Source organism: Martes martes, assembly GCF_963455335.1.
Source record: "Martes martes genome assembly, chromosome: 2".
Lineage (NCBI taxonomy): Eukaryota > Metazoa > Chordata > Mammalia > Carnivora > Mustelidae > Martes > Martes martes.
Window position 1 is genome coordinate 153220579 of NC_137889.1, and position 16909 is coordinate 153237487.

The following is a 16909-nucleotide window of genomic DNA, read 5'->3' on the forward strand; positions in this document are numbered from 1 at the left end:
TCCTACTAGCTAGGATCTTGTTGAGAATCTTGGCATCCATATTCTTCAGGGATATTGGTCTGAAATACTCCTTTTTGGTGGGGTTGTTGCCTGGTTTGGGGATCAGGGTAATGCTGGCTTCATAGAAAGAGGCTGGAAGTTTTCCTTCTGTTTCTATTTTTTGAAACAGCTTCAGGAGAATATGTTTTATTTCTTCTTTGAATGTTTGGTAGAATTCTCCAGGAAATCTGTCAGGTCCTGGGGTCTTGTTTTTTGTTGATCACTGCTTCAATCTCGTTACTAGATATTGGTCTATTCAGGTTGTCAGTTTCTTCCCGATTCAGTCTTGGAAGCTTGTAGGTTTCCAGGAATGCATCCATTTCTTTTAGGTTGCTTAACTTATTGGCATATAGCTCTTTTTAAAAAAATATTTATTTGGAGACCACAGAGAAGATGGTGGAGAAGTAGCAGGCTGAGACTACATCAGATAGCAGGAGATCAGCTAGATAGCTTATCAAACCATTGCAAACACCTACAAATCCAACAGGAGATCAAGGAGAAGAAGAACAGCAATTCTAGAAATAGAAAATCAACCACTTTCTGAAAGGTAGGACCGGCAGAGAAGTGAATCCAAAGCGACGGGAATATAGACCACGGGGGGAGGGGCTGGCTCCTGGCAAGCGGCGGAGCAACTGAGCACTAAATCAGGACTTTTAAAAGTCTGATCCACTGAGGGACATTGCTCCAGAGGCTAAACTGGGGTGAAGCCCACACGGGGCCAGCATAGCCCTAGGTTCTGCAGGGTCACAGAAGGATCAGGGGTGTCTGAGTGTCACAGAGCTCACAGGTATTAGACAGGGGAAGCCAGCTAGAGACAGAGCTGAGGAGTGAGCATTCAGCTCGGGGTTACCTTGAACTGGTCGCAGGCTGGGTGAGCTCGGAGCATGGCCAGAGGCGAGGGAGACGGGAGTGATTGGGCTCTTTTCTCTGAGGGCGCACTGAGGAGTGGGGCCCCAAGCTCTTGGCTCCTTCGGGACGGAGACTGGGATGCTGCCATTTTCATTCCCATTCTCCAGGAACTCTACGGAAAGCGTTCAGGCAACAAAAGCTCCCAAAAGCGAACCCGAGCAGATTACTTAGCCTGGCCCCTGGTAAGGGCAGTGCAATTCCGTCTCGGGCAAAGACATCTGAGAATCACTACAATAGGCCCCTCCCCCAGAAGATCAACAAGAAATCCAGCCAACACCAAGTTCACCTACCAAGGACAGCAGCAGAATTCCAGAGGAAGAGAAAGCAAAGCACAGAACTCATGGCTTTCTCTCCATGATTCTTTAGTCTTGCGGTTAATTTAATTTTTTTTTAATTTAATTTTTTTTCTTCTGCTAAATTTTTTTTAACTTTTACCCTTTTCTTTTTTAACATTTTTAACTAGTTTATCTAATATATATATATTTTTTTCTTTTTTATATTTTTTCTTTTTTGTTTTCTTTTTTAATTTTTTTTTCTGAACTTCCTTTTATCCCCTTTCCCCCCCCCCCCCACGATTTGGGGTCTCTTCTGATTTGGTTACAGTGCATTTTCCTGGGGGCTTTGCCACCCTTTAAGTATTTTATTTGCTCCTTCATATACTCTTATCTGGACAAAATGACAAGGTGGAAAAACTCACCACAAAAAAAAGAACAAGAGGCAGTACTGAAGGCTAGGGACCTAATCAATACAGACATTGGAAATATATCAGATCTACAGTTCAGAATGATGATTCTCAAGGTTCTAGCCGGGCTCAAAAAAGGCATGGAACATATTAGAGAAACCCTCTCTGGAGAGATAAAAGCCCTTTCTGGAGAAATAAAAGAACTAAAATCTAACCAAGTTGAAATAAAAAAAGCTATTAATAAGGTGAAATCAAAAATGGAGGCTCTTACTGCTGGGTTAAATGAGGCAGAAGAAAGAATTAGTGGTATAGAGGACCAAATGACTGAGAATAAAGAAGCTGAGCAAAAGAGGGAAAAACAGCTACTGGACCACGAGGGGAAAATTCAAGAGATAAGTGACACCATAAGATGACACAACATTAGAATAATTGGGATTCCAGAAGAAGAAGAAAGAGAGAGGGGAGCAGAAGGTATATTGGAGAGAATTATTGTACAGAATTTCCCATATATGGCAAAGGGAACAAACATCAAAATCCAGGAGATGCAAAGAACTCCCCTCAAAATCAATAAAAATAGGTCCACACCCCGTCACCTGAGAGTAAAATTTACAAATCTTAGCGACAAAGAGAAAATCCTGAAAGCAGCCCGGGAAAAGAAGTCTCTAACATACAAGGGTAAAAACATTAGATTGGCAGCGGACCTATCCACAGAGACCTGGCAGGCCAGAAAAAACTGGAATAATATATTCAGAGCACTAAATGAGAAAAACATGCAGCCAAGAATACTATATCCAGCTAAGCTGTCATTGAAAATAGAAGAAAGATAAAAAGCTTCCAGGACAAACAAAAGCTGAAAGAATTTGCAAACACCAAACCAGCTCTACAGGAAATATTGAAAGGGGTCCTCTAAGCAAAGAGAGACCCTAAAAGTAGTAGGTCAGAAAGGAACAGAGACAATATACAGTAACAGTCACCTTACAGGCAATACAATGGCACTAAATTCATATCTCTCAATAGTTACCCTGATTGTTGATGGGTTAAATGCCCCAATCAAAAGACACAGGGTATCAGAATGGATAAAAAAACAAAACCCATCAATATGCTGCCTACAAGAAACTCATTTTAGACCCGAAGACACCTCCAGATTTAAAGTGAGGGGGTGGAAAACAATGTACCATGCTAATGGACATCAGAAGAAAGCTGGGGTGGCAATCATCATATCAGATCAATTAGATTTTAAGCCAAAGACTATAATAAGAGATGAGGAAGGACACTATATCATACTCAAAGGGTCTGTCCAACAAGAAGATCTAACAATCTTAAATATCTATGTCCCTAACATGGGAGCAGCCAACTATATAAACCAATTAATAACAAAATCAAAGAAATACATCGACAGTAATACAATAACAGCAGGGGACTTTAACACTCCCCTCACTGAAATGGACAGATCATCTAAGCAAAAGATCAACAAGGAAATAAAGGCCTTAAATGACACACTGGACCAGATGGACATCACAGATATATTCAGAACATTCCATCCCAAAGCAACAGAATACACATTCTTCTCTAGTGCACATGGAACATTCCCCAGAATAGACAGCATCCTGCGTCATAAATCAGGTCTCAACCGGTATCAAAAGATTGGGATCATTCCCCGCATATTTTCAGAGCACAATGCGCTGAAGCTAGAAGTCAATCACAATAGGAAATTTGGAAAGAACACAAATACATGGAGACTAAACAGCATCCTTCTAAAGAATGAATAGGTCAACCAGGAAATTAAAGAAGAATTGAAAAAATTCATGGAAACAAATGATAATGAAAACACAATGGTTCAAAATCTGTGGGACACAGCAAAGGCTGTCCTGAGAGGAAAATATATAGTGGTACAAACCTTTCTCAAGAAACAAGAAAGGTCTCAAATATACAACCTAACCCTACACCTAAAGGAGCTGGAGAAAGAACAAGAAAGAAAGCCTAAACCCAGCAGGAGAAGAGAAATCATAAAGATCAGAGCAGAAATTCATGAAATAGAAACTAAAAAAACAATAGAACAAATCAACAAAACTAGGAGCTTGTACTTTGAAAGAATTAATAAGATTGATACAGCTCTGGCCAGACTTATCAAAAAGAAGAGAAACGACCCAAACAAATAAAATCATGAATGAAAGAGGAGAGATCACAACCAACACCAAAGAAATACAAACAATTATAAGGACATACTATGAGCAACACTACACCAACAAATTTGACAATCTGGGAGAAATGGATGCATTCCTAGGGACATATAAACTACCACAACTGAAACAGGAAGAAATAGAAAGCCTGAACAGACTCATAGCCAGTAAGGAGATTGAAACAGTCATCAAAAATCTCCAAACAATCAAAAGCCCAGGGCCAGACGGCTTCCCAGGGGAATTCTACCAAACATTTAAAGAAGAACTAATTCCTATTCTCCTGAAACTGTTCCAAAAAATAGAAATGGAAGGAAAACTTCCAAACTCTTTTCATGAGACCAGCATCACCTTGATCCCCAAACCAGACATGGATCCCATCAAAAAAGAGAATTACAGACCAATCAATATCCTTGATGAACACAGATGCGAATATTCTCACCAAAATACTAGCCAATAGGATTCAACAGTACATTAAAAGGATTATTCACCACGACCAATTGGGATTTATTCCCGGGCTGCAAGTTTGGTCCAACATCCGCAAATCAATCAATGTGATACAACACATTAATAAAAGAAAGAGCAAGAACTATATGATACTCTCTATAGATGCTGAAAAAGCTTTTGATAAAGTACAGCATCCCTTCCTGATCAAAACTCTTCAAAGTGTAGGGATAGAGGGCACATACCTCAATATTATCAAAGCCATCTATGAAAAACCCACTGCAAATATCATTCTCAATGGAGGAAAAACTGAGAGCTTTTCTGCTAAGGTCAGGAACACGGCAGGGATGTCCATTATCACCACTGCTATTCAACATAGTACTAGAAGTCCTAGCCTCAGTAATCAGACAACAAAAAGAAATTAAAGGCATCCAAATTGGCAAAGAAGAAGTCAAACTATCACTCTTTGCAGATGATATGATACTATATGTGGAAAACCCAAAAGGCTCCACTCCAAAACTGCTACAACTTGTGCAGGAATTCAGTAAACTGTCAGGATATAAAGTCAATGCACAGAAATCAGTTGCATTTCCCTACACCAACAACAAGACAGAAGAAAGAGAAATTAAGGAGTCAATCCCATTTACAAGTGCACCCAAAACTATAAGATACTTAGGAACAAACCTAACCAAAGAGGCTAAGAATCTATACTCAGAAAACTATAAAGTACTCATGAAAGAAATTGAGGAAGACACAAAGAAATGGAAAAATGTTCCATGCTCCTAGATTGGAAGAACAAATATTGTGAAAATGTCTATGCTACCTAAAGCAATCTACACATTTAATGCAATCCCTATCAAAATCCCATCCATTTTTTTCAAAGAAATGGAACAAATAAACCTAAAATTTATATGGAACCAGAAAAGACCTCGAATAACCAAAGGAATATTGAAAAAGAAAGCCAAAGTTGGTGGCATCACAATTCTAGACTTCAAGCTCTATTACAAAGCTGTCATCATCAAGACAGCATGGTACTGGCACAAAAACAGACATATAGATCAATGGAACAGAATAGAGAGCCCAGAAATAGACCCTCAACTCTATGGTCAACTAATCTTTGACAAAGCAGGAAAGAATGTCCAAAGGAAAAAAGACAGCCTCTTCAATAAATGGTGTTGGAAAATTGGATGGCCACATGCAGAAAAATGAAATTGGACCATTTCCTTACACCACACACGAAAATGGACTCAAAATGTATGAAGGACCTCAATGTGAGAAAGGAATCAATCAAAATCCTCGAGGAGAACACAGGCAGCAACCTCTTCGACCTCAGATGCAGCAACGTCTTCCTAGGAACAATGCCAAAGCAAGGGAAACAAGGGCAAAAATGAACTATTGGGATTTCATCAAGATCAAAAGCTTTTGCACAGCAAAGGAAACAGTTAACAAATCCAAAAGACAACTGACAGAATGGGAGAAGATATTTGCAAACGACGTATCAGATAAAGGGCTAGTGTCCAAAATCTATAAAGAACTTAGCAAACTCAACACCCAAAGAACAAATAATCCAATCAAGAAATGGGCAGAAGACATGAACAGACATTTCTGCATAGAAGACATCCAGATGGCCAACAGACACATGAAAGAGTGCTCCACATCACTCAGCACCAGGGAAATACAAATCAAAACCACAATGAGATATCACCTCACACCAGTCAGAATGGCTAAAATTAACAAGTCAGGAAATGACAGATGCTGGTGAGGATGTGGAGAAAGGGGAACCCTCCTACACTGTTGGTGGGAATGCAAGCTGGTGCAACCACTCTGGAAAACAGCATGGAGATTTCTCAAAAAGTTGAAAATAGAACTACCCTATGACCCAGCAATTGCACTACTGGGTATTTACCCTAAAGATACAAACATAATGATCTGAAGGGGCACGTGCACCCGAATGTTTATAGCAGCAATGTCTACAATAGCCAAACTATGGAAAGAACCTAGATGTCCATCAATAGATGAATGGATAAAGAAGATGTGGTATATATACACAATGGAATACTATGCAGCCATCAAAAGAAATGAAATCTTGCCATTTGCAACCATGTGGATGGAACTAGAGGGTATCATGCTTAGTGAAATAAGTCAGTTGGAGAAAGACAACTTTCATATGATCTCCCTGATATGAGAAAGTGGAGATGCAACATGGGGGGTTAGGGGGGTAGGAGAAGAATGAATGAAACAAGATGGGATCGAGAGGGAGACAAACCCTAAGTGACTCTTAATCTCACAAAACAAACTGAGGGTTCCTGGGGGGAGGGGGTTGGGAGAGGGGGGTGGGGTTATGGACATTGGGGAGGGTATGTGCTATGGTGAGTGCTGTGAAGTGTGTAAACCTGGCGATTCACAGACTTGTACCCCTGGGGATAAAAATACATTATATGTTTATTAAAAAATTAATTAAAAAATTTATTTATTTATTTGACAGACACAGAGCACAAGTAGGCAGAGAGGCAGGCGGGGGGGGGGGGGAGCAGGCTCCCCTCTGAGCGGAGAGTCTAACGTGGGGCTCGATCCCTGGGATCATGACTTGAGCCAAAGGCAGAGGCTTTAACCCACTGAGCCACCCAGGCACCCTGGCATATAACTCTCGATAATTTCTGATGATTGTTTCTATTTCCTTAGCATTTGTCTCCTCTTTCATTCATAATTTTTATTTATTTGAGTCCTCTCTGTTCTCTTTTAGATTAGTTGGCCAGTGGTTTATCAATGTTATTGATTTTTTCAAAGAACCAGCTTCTGGTTTTGTTGATGTGTTCTACTGTATCTCTGGTTTCTATCTCATTTATCTCTGCTCTAATCTTGATTATTTCCCTTCTTGTGCATGGGGTTGGCTTAATTTGTTGATTTTCCAGTTCTTTAAGGTGTAAAAAGAGCTGGTGTATTCTGGATTTTTCAATTTTTTTGAGGGACGCTTGGATGGCTATGTATTTCTCCCTTAGGACCGCCTTTGGTATATCCCATAGGTTTTGGGCCAAAGTGTCTTCATTCTCATTGGTTTCCATGAATTGTTTAAGTTCTTCTTTGATTTCCTGGTTGATCCAAATATTCTTAAGCAGGTGGTCTTTAGATTCCAAGTGTTTAAATTCCTTCCAAACTTTTTCTTGTGGTTGCGTTCCAGTTTCAAAGCATTGTGGTCTGAGAATATGCAGGGCATTATCTCAATCTTTTGGTATCGGTTGAACCCTGATTTGTGACCCAGTATGTGGTCTATTCTGGAGAAAGTTCCATGTGTGCTTGAGAAGAATGAATATTCTGTTGTTTTAGGGTGGACTGTTCTGTATGTATCTATGAGATATATATATCTGTATCTGTATATATATATCTGTATATCTATATACATATATATCTGTATATACATATACAGATATATATCATATACATATATATACACATATATATACACACACAGATATCTATGGATATATCCATATATATGTATATCCATATATAGCCATATATATGTATATACATATACAGATATATATATACAGATATCTATGTATATATATCTATATATATCTACATAGATATCTGTATATATATAATATCTGTATATGTATATACATGTACATACATACATGTATATACATATACATATATCTATAGATATCTACAGATATATACAGATATCTACAGATATATATCTATAGATATCTATAGATATATATCTGTAGATATCTATCTAGATCTAGATCTCTCTCTATATATCTGTATATGTATATACATATACATATCTGTAGTTATCTATATATATGTATATGATATGTATATGCATATATCCGAATATATATATCTGTATATACAGATATATATATATCTGTATATACAGATATATATATATATCTCTACAGATATCTACAGATATATATATACACAGATATCTACAGAGATATATATATATCTATACATACAGATACATATCTGGTCCAATGTGTCATTCAATGCTCTTGTTTCTTTATTGATTTTCTGCTTGGATGATCTGTCTATTACTGAGAGTGGCATGTTAAGATCCCCTACTATTAATGTATTCATATCAATATGACAATTTATCTTGATTAACAGTTGTCTTACATAGTTGGCTGCTCCCATATTGGGGGCATAAATATTTACAATTGTTAGATCTTCTTGGTGGATAGACCCTTTAAATATGATGTAGTGTCCTTCTTTATCTCTGACTATAGTCTTTAGTTTAAAATCTAATTTGTCTGATATGAGAATTGCTACCAGCTTTCTTTTGAGGCCTATTGGCATGAAAGATGCTTCTCCATCCCTTCACTTTCAGTCTGGATGTATCATTAAGTTCAAAATAGGTCTCTTGTAGACAAGATATGGATGGGTCCTGTCATTTTATCCAATCTGCAACCCTGTGCCATTTTATGGGAGTGTTTAGGCCATTCACATTGCGAGTGATTACTGAAAGATATGTTTTTATTGCCATCATGTTGCCTGTGAAGTCCTTGTTTCTATAGATTGTTTCTGTAAATTTCTGTTCTATGACTCTCTTGGGTTCTTTCTTCTTTTATGAACCCCCCCCTTAATATTTCTTGTAGTGCCGGCTTGTGGTCACACACTCTTAAACTTTGCCTGTCTTGGAAGCTCTTTATCTCTCCATCCATTTTGGATGTCAGCCTTGCTGGATAAAGTATTCTTGGCTGCATGTTCTTCTCATTTAGTACCCTGAATATGTCTTGCCTTCCCTTTCTGGTTTGCCAGGTTTCTGTGGACAGGTCTGATGTTATTCTGATGGACTTCCTCTATATGTAAGGAATCTCTTACCCTTAGCTATTCTCAGGAGCTCCTGTCTAAAATTATGATTCATCTGTTTCACAGTGATGTTTCTCAAGGTCTTTCTAGATTCTATGATCTTGGGGGGCAGATCTTTCTGCCTCTAGGACACGAATGCTTGTTCCATTCCCCAGATTGGGAAAATTTTCATGGAGAATTTGTTGAACTATATCTTCTAGTCTTCTTTCTTTCTCCTCCCCCTCAGGGATCCCAATAATTCTGACGTTGGAACGTTTCATGGCATTATTTATTTCCCTAATTCTGTTTTCATGGCTTCTATGCTGTTTGTTCCAGGCCTCCTCCTGATCCTTTTTCTCTATCATTTTGTCCTCTAGATCACTAATTCTATCTTCTGCCTCAGTTACCCTAGCTTTTAGAGAGTTTAGATTAGATTGGATCTCATTCATAGCATTTTTAACTTCCTCCTGGGTGGCTTTCACTTCTGCCCTAATAGATTCCATGTTGTCATTAATGTTTTTCTCCAACCTAGCCATTGTCTGGATAATTGCTCCTCTGAATTCCCTTCCCAACATACTGTTTATGTCCATATCCAATAGCTCGGATGGAGAGGGCACAGTCTCTGAATTTTTCATCTGCTGGGCATTCCTCCTCCTAGTCATTTTGGTGAGATGTGGTTGAGGGAATGTGTAGCTGAATATATCAACTGTGATCCAGGCAAGGTACACCCTGGAATGCTTCTGAACAACAGGAAGTCACCACTAAAAAGAAAGAAAAAAAAAAAAAAAGAGAGAGAGAGAGAGAGAGAGAGAAGAAAAGAGAGACAGGGAAAAAAAAAAAAAAAAGAGAAGACCCAGCCAGAATGGGCCCTGAAGGTAAGGTTTATAAGGTATATGAACAGAAATGGACAAACGAAAAGACCGACAAAAGTAAATGACAAGAAAAAAAAAAGAGCCCATCCAAAATAAAGCCCAAGTATAAGATTTATATAATCCCAGAACAAAAACAAATCCACAGAAACACAACAGAAGAAAAGATGCGAGGGCAGTTATGAATCCTCAGTGTGGGCGAGGAAAGTTGTTTTGATTTTTCCTGGGTGATCTTGGTATCTTTGTTAAAGGACTCAACTTTCCAGAGATAAAGGGAGATTAAAACTGGTTTATATATAAGGGTAGTATTGACTAGGGAAGGAGGATTACCTTGAAGCTTTTATCTATAGGTATATTTAAAAAAATAGAAAAGCAAAAGAAAAACACAGGTATATGTATGAAAAAAGTTCAAATTAAAAGGTTATTATGGAATTTGTTGTATTGAACCTCTTGTTGTAATGGTAAATAGGTTAAAAAAATTAAAAAGAATGAGAATAGTGAGAATGAATTTAAAAATAAAAGTTGTATCTATGAAATATGCAGGTTTTAGGGCAGTACCAGGAGCTTAATATCTTCTTTTCCCCTGATATCAGGGTTTTATAGTTTTATGGGGATCCTGTGGTAGTTGTCCTCTCGTTTTTTCAAGGGGCTTTCTGGGAGAGGGGCCTGCTGAATTGTTTTTCTGTCGGTCTTGCTTGGGTTGAGTCCTCCTGCTCCCTATCAAAGGGCTGGGCTCTGTTGAAACCAGTTTTTCAGGCTTTTGTTCTCTGGAGGTTTTTGTTTTTCGGAGTTTTTTGTGGCTTTTTGGAAGTTTAGTGGAAAGGGAACTGCACCCAGACCTCCATCTCAGAGAGAAGCCTCAGTCTACTCCCCTCTGGATGGCCTAAACATACAGACTCCCCCTCTACAAAATCCACTGAGCTGTCAACCTCCCACAGGCAGTGCGTGCCCCCAGCCACTCTCAGGGGTCACGGAAATTGCCCCTGCTTGTCTCTGCACCCCCGTGCTACTAAAACCGTGAGTGATATTGGTCCAGGGAGCCCACTTCCAGTGGCTGCCTTTGCTGGGACTTCTGTAGACCAGAGATAGGATGCTGAGATTTTCAAGCCTGGGTTGGGAGTGTTCACTCTTGGTGGTCCTAGCACCTACAGGCTAGTGTCTGCACAGAGCACCCACAGGCCTGGGCGGGGAACACACTTCAGTTCCCGGTTGTGCAGTGTGCATGCAGAGTGCAAAAGGCTGTAGTTCTAGAGCACGCTGGCTGGGGCACACATCAGACTCCCTCACACGCAGAGGTCGCCTGGCTCATCGCTGGTACAAGCTGTGAAAAGCCCGCAGCTCAGGGGCCAGGGCCTGGAAGCTTTGCTGCACTTTCTCTGCAGCAGGAGTGGTCTCCAGCAGTGGCTGTCCTGGGTCTGTGGGCTTTGGCCTGTGCCTGTGACCGCCCTAGTCTACCAGTTGCCCCTTAAGACATTTTGCTCTTTTTGAGTGCATTTAACCAGACTCCAAGTTAATGCTGGTCCCCAATCACAGGGTACTCTCATATTGGGGTAGTACTTTCCAATGGGTCGCATCTGGTGGCTCCTTCCCCCTTCTGTTTATTCTCCAGCATCAGTGGATTCCCACTCGCTTTACCTCTTGACTGGCATCTTCTGCCCCTGTAGAGATCCAGAAGTGTATCATCCTACATCTCAGGCTGATTCCATGGGTGTTCAGAGTGTTCTGGTAGATAATTAGCTCACTTTGGGGGCCGGTTGAAACAGGGTCTCTTACTTCTCCACCATCTTGCCCTTCCCCATTTTAAGCATTTTTTATTATGTAATGTATATTTGTCAACAGATCTTTCTTCACAAGCTAAGCATTTAAATCTCTATATTTCTGCAAAGAACAAAAATTTGCTTTTATTCATTATAATTCAGTTTAAAATATAATCTAATTCCCTGTGTGATTTATTTGACCCATGAAATTTGTACAAATAGGTTATTTTATTTCCAAGTAACTTAGGTTTCTTTTTAGTCAGCCCTTGGTATCTTTTTGTCTTCTCTCAAAACAGCAACCCGAATGATGCTATTAATATGTAAGTCAGATTACTACAGTCCTCAAAGTTAAGTCAACATAGATTTTTACAAGGCTCCATTATTTTATGTATGATTAAGTTGGAAAAAAATTTACCACATAATACAGCACTGATTGCAAGAAAAATCTCTACTGTATCTCTAGTTCAGTGATGTTAAAATGTGAAAAATAAAATGAAACCTATGCCTTAGAATTGGTGAAATGGATTATCGTCTCCTCAGCTCAAAACTCATGACTTTCAACCTCTTAGCAGAATCCATAGTAATTACCATAGTCTACAGCACCCTCCTGTAATCCAGTTCCCCTCCCTGCCTTCCTGCCGCTCTCTCCCACATCCTGGTACTTGTACCCCAGCTTATATACCACTGCCCACTCCAGCCTTTGTGAACTTTCTGTGCTCCAAGACTCCAGACATACTCCTGCCTCAGGGCCTTCCAAATACCTTATCTTTTTTGCTGCTTAATGTCAATTCCCTGCCTGTCAAATTACCACCTGGCTTATTCTCCCTTCTCTCAGGTGTCCGCTCTCACCTTCTCAGGGAAGGTGACCTTCCTCAGCCACCTGATTCAAATTTGGCAATACCTGTTTCCTCTACCATGTCCTCTGATCTTCCTTACCCTTTTTCCTTCTGTCCACCGCACTTATCAGAATTTAACCTGTTACAGAAAAATCCTCACAATATCTCCCAGTTAATATTTTCTCAGTGGAATACCTCTTGGTTACTAAGGCCCAGACTTCCCAGGGTGTTTTTGGATGCAGCATTGTTTGGTCAGTGTTTAAAAAGAAAAAAAAAAAAAAAAAAAAAAAGATGCCCACAGGTCTAAATACAAGTCTAAATACAAAAACAAAAACAATGCACATGAAAAGTCTTAACTTTTATTCCAAATACAGTTGGTAGAGCATTAAAATTTCAGCACATGACAGTTGAATCATCAACTAAGGAGGTGTCCAACCCGACACCACAGAGCCAGAAGCTATTGGTAAACAATATCTGTTGTTTGGTGAACAAAGGCGGTGTTTTAGTATTTTACATCCTGAAGTAAAGATTTGTCATTAATATTTAGGTATTTGATTGTATTTTTTAAATTCTTTAAAAATGAATTTTAAGAATTTATTCATTTATTTGTCAGAGAGAGCAAGAGAGCATGAGCAGGAGAAGCAGCAGGCAGAGAGAGAAACAGGCTCCCCACTGAGCAGGGAGCCTGATGTGGGTCTGGATCCCTAGGACCCTGGAATTATGACCTGAGCTGAAGGCAGACGCTTAACCGACTAAGCCACCCAAGTGTCCCTGATTGTATTTTAATTATGTTATAGGCTATTGGTTGGATTTGGGAGTTAATGTGTAGTATATAATTATTTTCCTGATTTAAAGTCATAAGGATATAAAGTTAGAATTTCCATGCAAGCATATCTTGTTTTAAGGAATGGATGAGATGATTAGTGCTGTTACATGGAAGTTTCCTGTATGTATTTTACTTATTGTTTTAGGATTATTATTGTTAGTATTAGTACATTTTTCCTCCAACAAAAGCCCCATAGTGGAAGGTGTTTTGTTTTGTTTTGTTTTGTTTTTTTGGTCTGTTTTATTCACTGCTGTATTATTAGAGCTAGAATAGAGCCTTACACATGGTAAAAGTTTAAAAATATTTACTGAGTGGATGATTATTTCTGGCCTTTTTGATTATTCTTGCTTTTTTATATCACTTTGCAGATAGTGAACTTACTGAATTTTTTATTGCTTCTAAGAATTTTTCAGGTGATGCTTATATGTTTTCTCAGTAGAATATAGAATTCTTTATGAATGATAATTTTGTTTTCCCTTTTCTTATTTCATTGCCTACAGCTTTGAGAAGACATGCAATTTTGGTTTTTAGAGTGGGCTTAACTGCCTTAGTCTTAATTCTCATGGGTTATGTTTTAATGTCTCTGTTGGTTCATCAGTAATATATTGGGGCATCTGGGTGGCTCAGTCAGTTAGGAATCCAACTCTTGATTTCAGCTCAGGTCTTGATCTCAGGGTGGTGAGATCAAGCCCCACAACAGGCTCCATGCTGAGTGTGGAGCCTGCTTAAGATTCTCTCTCTCCCTCTGCCCCTCCTCCACCCTGTTCTCACATGCCTGCTCTCTCTCAAAAACAAAAACAAAAGCAAAAAAACAAACAAAAAACCCTACCTCTTATCTTTAATATACAGAGAAGTTTATGTTTTTAAGTTGGATGGGAAAGTTTTATTGGAATGCTTGCATAGTTTTAGTTTTGCTCCTATGATGTTAAGATATTATACTTCTTGATATTGATTCACCCTTTCTTTCCTTGGCTAATTGGATTTCACATATTATTTTTAAAATATTCTATGGATATTGATTGGTATATCTGTCTCATAAGCTAGATTATTTCATGATTAAAAGCAATCTCAAGGGGTATCTGGGTGGCTCAGTTGGTTAAATATCTGCCTTTGGCTCAGGTCGTGATCTCAGGGTCCTTGGACCTAGCCCTGAATAGGGTTCCCTGCTCAGTGGTAAATCTGCTTCTCCCTCTTCCTCTGTGAGCTCTCTTGCTCTCAGCCTCTCTCAAATAAATAGTCTTAAAAAAAAATCTCAAAAGTCAGTGACTTAAAACAACAAAAACTAGTTCTTAAACTCACAAAGTCACTTGGGTATGTATAAGTCTCTGGAGCAACTATTCTGCAAATGTTCGATTACTTTATCTATGTCTGAATGCAACTCCCTCAGTCTCCAGTGCAGGGGAAGAGAGAGGTGAAGAATTGGGCACTGGTCATTCAGTGAGAGTACCCCAAAATCATATTAATTTCTCTCTTTTTTTTGAAGATTTATTTATTTGAGAGAGAGAGAAAGAGAGAGAGCATGCACAAACTGTGGGGAGGGGCAGTGGGAGAGGAAGAGAGGCAATTCTAAGCAGACTGCCTGCAGAGCATGGAGGCAGATGCAGGGCTGGATTTCACAACTCTGAAATCAGTACCTGAGCCAAAATCAAAGAGTCTGATGCTTAACCGACTGAGCCACGCAGGTGCCCCCAAATCATATTAATTTCTGCTCACATTTAATTGGCTATAGATACTCACAGGGCCTTTTCTAAATTCAAGAAGACATGGAAGTAAAATCCTTCCATGTGCCAAGAAAGAGGGGAAAAAGAACATTGGTGAACAGTAGGAAATCTGCCACAGTAGGCTAGTATTTTATTGACGGTGTTTATGTGTGCATTCTTAAGTAAAATTTTTGTGTAACTTTATTTCTTTTGTCATCTTTGTAAAATTTAATTATTGGGGGTATGTTAGGATTCTAAAATGTGGCAATGCCGTGCAGTGGTATTTGGATGGGGCCTTTGGGAGAGAGTTTGGTTTAGATGAGGTGAGGAGGGTGGGGCCCTCATGATGGGATTGGAGTCCTTAAAAAGAAGAGAGGTCAGAGGGCTTGCTATCTCTCTCTCTCTTTCTCTCTCTCTGTGCCCTGTGAGCACAGAGGGACTGGTCAACTGTCTTCAAGATAGGAAGAGGGCTTGCATCTGAACTCAATCATGCTTGGTACTCTGATCTCAGCATTCCAGCCTTAAGAACTTAGGGACAATACAGTTCTGTTGCTTTAAGCTTCTAGGTTTTTAATACTTTGTTATGGCTACCCTAGGAAACTAAGACAGCATCCCTTTCCAAAAACTAAGGAAAAGCAGCATCTAATATGCTTCTTTAGATATAAGTCTGCCTAGGCCGCTGTAACAAAATATTACAGACTGGGCAGTTCAAAAGTAGAAATTTCTCTCTCAACAGTTCTGGAGGCTGGATGTCTCAGATCAAGATGCTGGCATGGCGGATTTCATTCTAAGGCTTCTTCTCTTGGCTTGTAGGTGCTGGCAGCTCACTGTGTGCTTACATGACTTATCTTTCCATATAATGCTATCACACTAAGATATGGAACATAACACATTCCATATCTAGGAATGTTGTTCCAGCCATATGCCGAATGACACAGATACACTGTGTCACAGCTCTACTGGATGACAGTATACTAAATGACACAACTTTGAGTGGGGCCTGGAGCAGGAAAGGGCCCTGTAGCAAATCTAGGCCAAGAGACAATCAGCTCTCCTGTTGAGTCATACGATCTTGCAGACTCTGTGGTATTGGAGTTATTTGTAGTGGGCAAGGATGCAGTGTGAAATTTTTGACAAGCTCAGTATGAGAATCAAAATTCACACCTCTGGGATTCTAGAATGAGACTGTACCATTTACCACAGACAATTGTGCATCATTTGAGAGTTTGTGGTATGTTACTGGGTCTTACTAGAGATGGAGCATTTGACTGTTAGATACCAAATGACCCCACAGCCAGGACTTCTCACTCTGATCTAGGTTCTGTCATAGCCACCAAGCCATAAATTGGGACAAGTCTAGCAGCTGTCCATCCTAAGGTGGAAATAGTACATCTGGGTTAGACTATTAGGACTGGAGGACATGTGTATGCCCATGTCACCCACCACAATTGCACAGCGCTTGCTCCCTGGCTTTCACATATACCTGTTAAGGGGGTTCTATGCAAACATTTGAAGGAGTGGGGTAGATAAGCTTGGTTTATGACTGGATTGGCTTGTGCATCGGTGAAAAAAGGTGGGAGGAGGTGGGGCAGATATATGAGGCACCCAGGTGATCGACTTGGCTGCCTCCTGGTCACCCTTGTCCCATTACAACTGTGAGTGAATGTGTGCACCAACCGTGGTCTGAGAAGGCTGCAAACCTTTGTGTATTAAGGTCTGGCCCACGCTGTCAGAGTAAATCCCTGAAATGTGCCAAGATGATAGAGGTGAGGGGAATTTAGGATGCCTGGTGGAAATGGGGGAAGATGAGGGCGGTTGTGCTCTGAGATCAGCTGTGGCCCCATGCAGGCTGTAGTTGCTCCTGGTA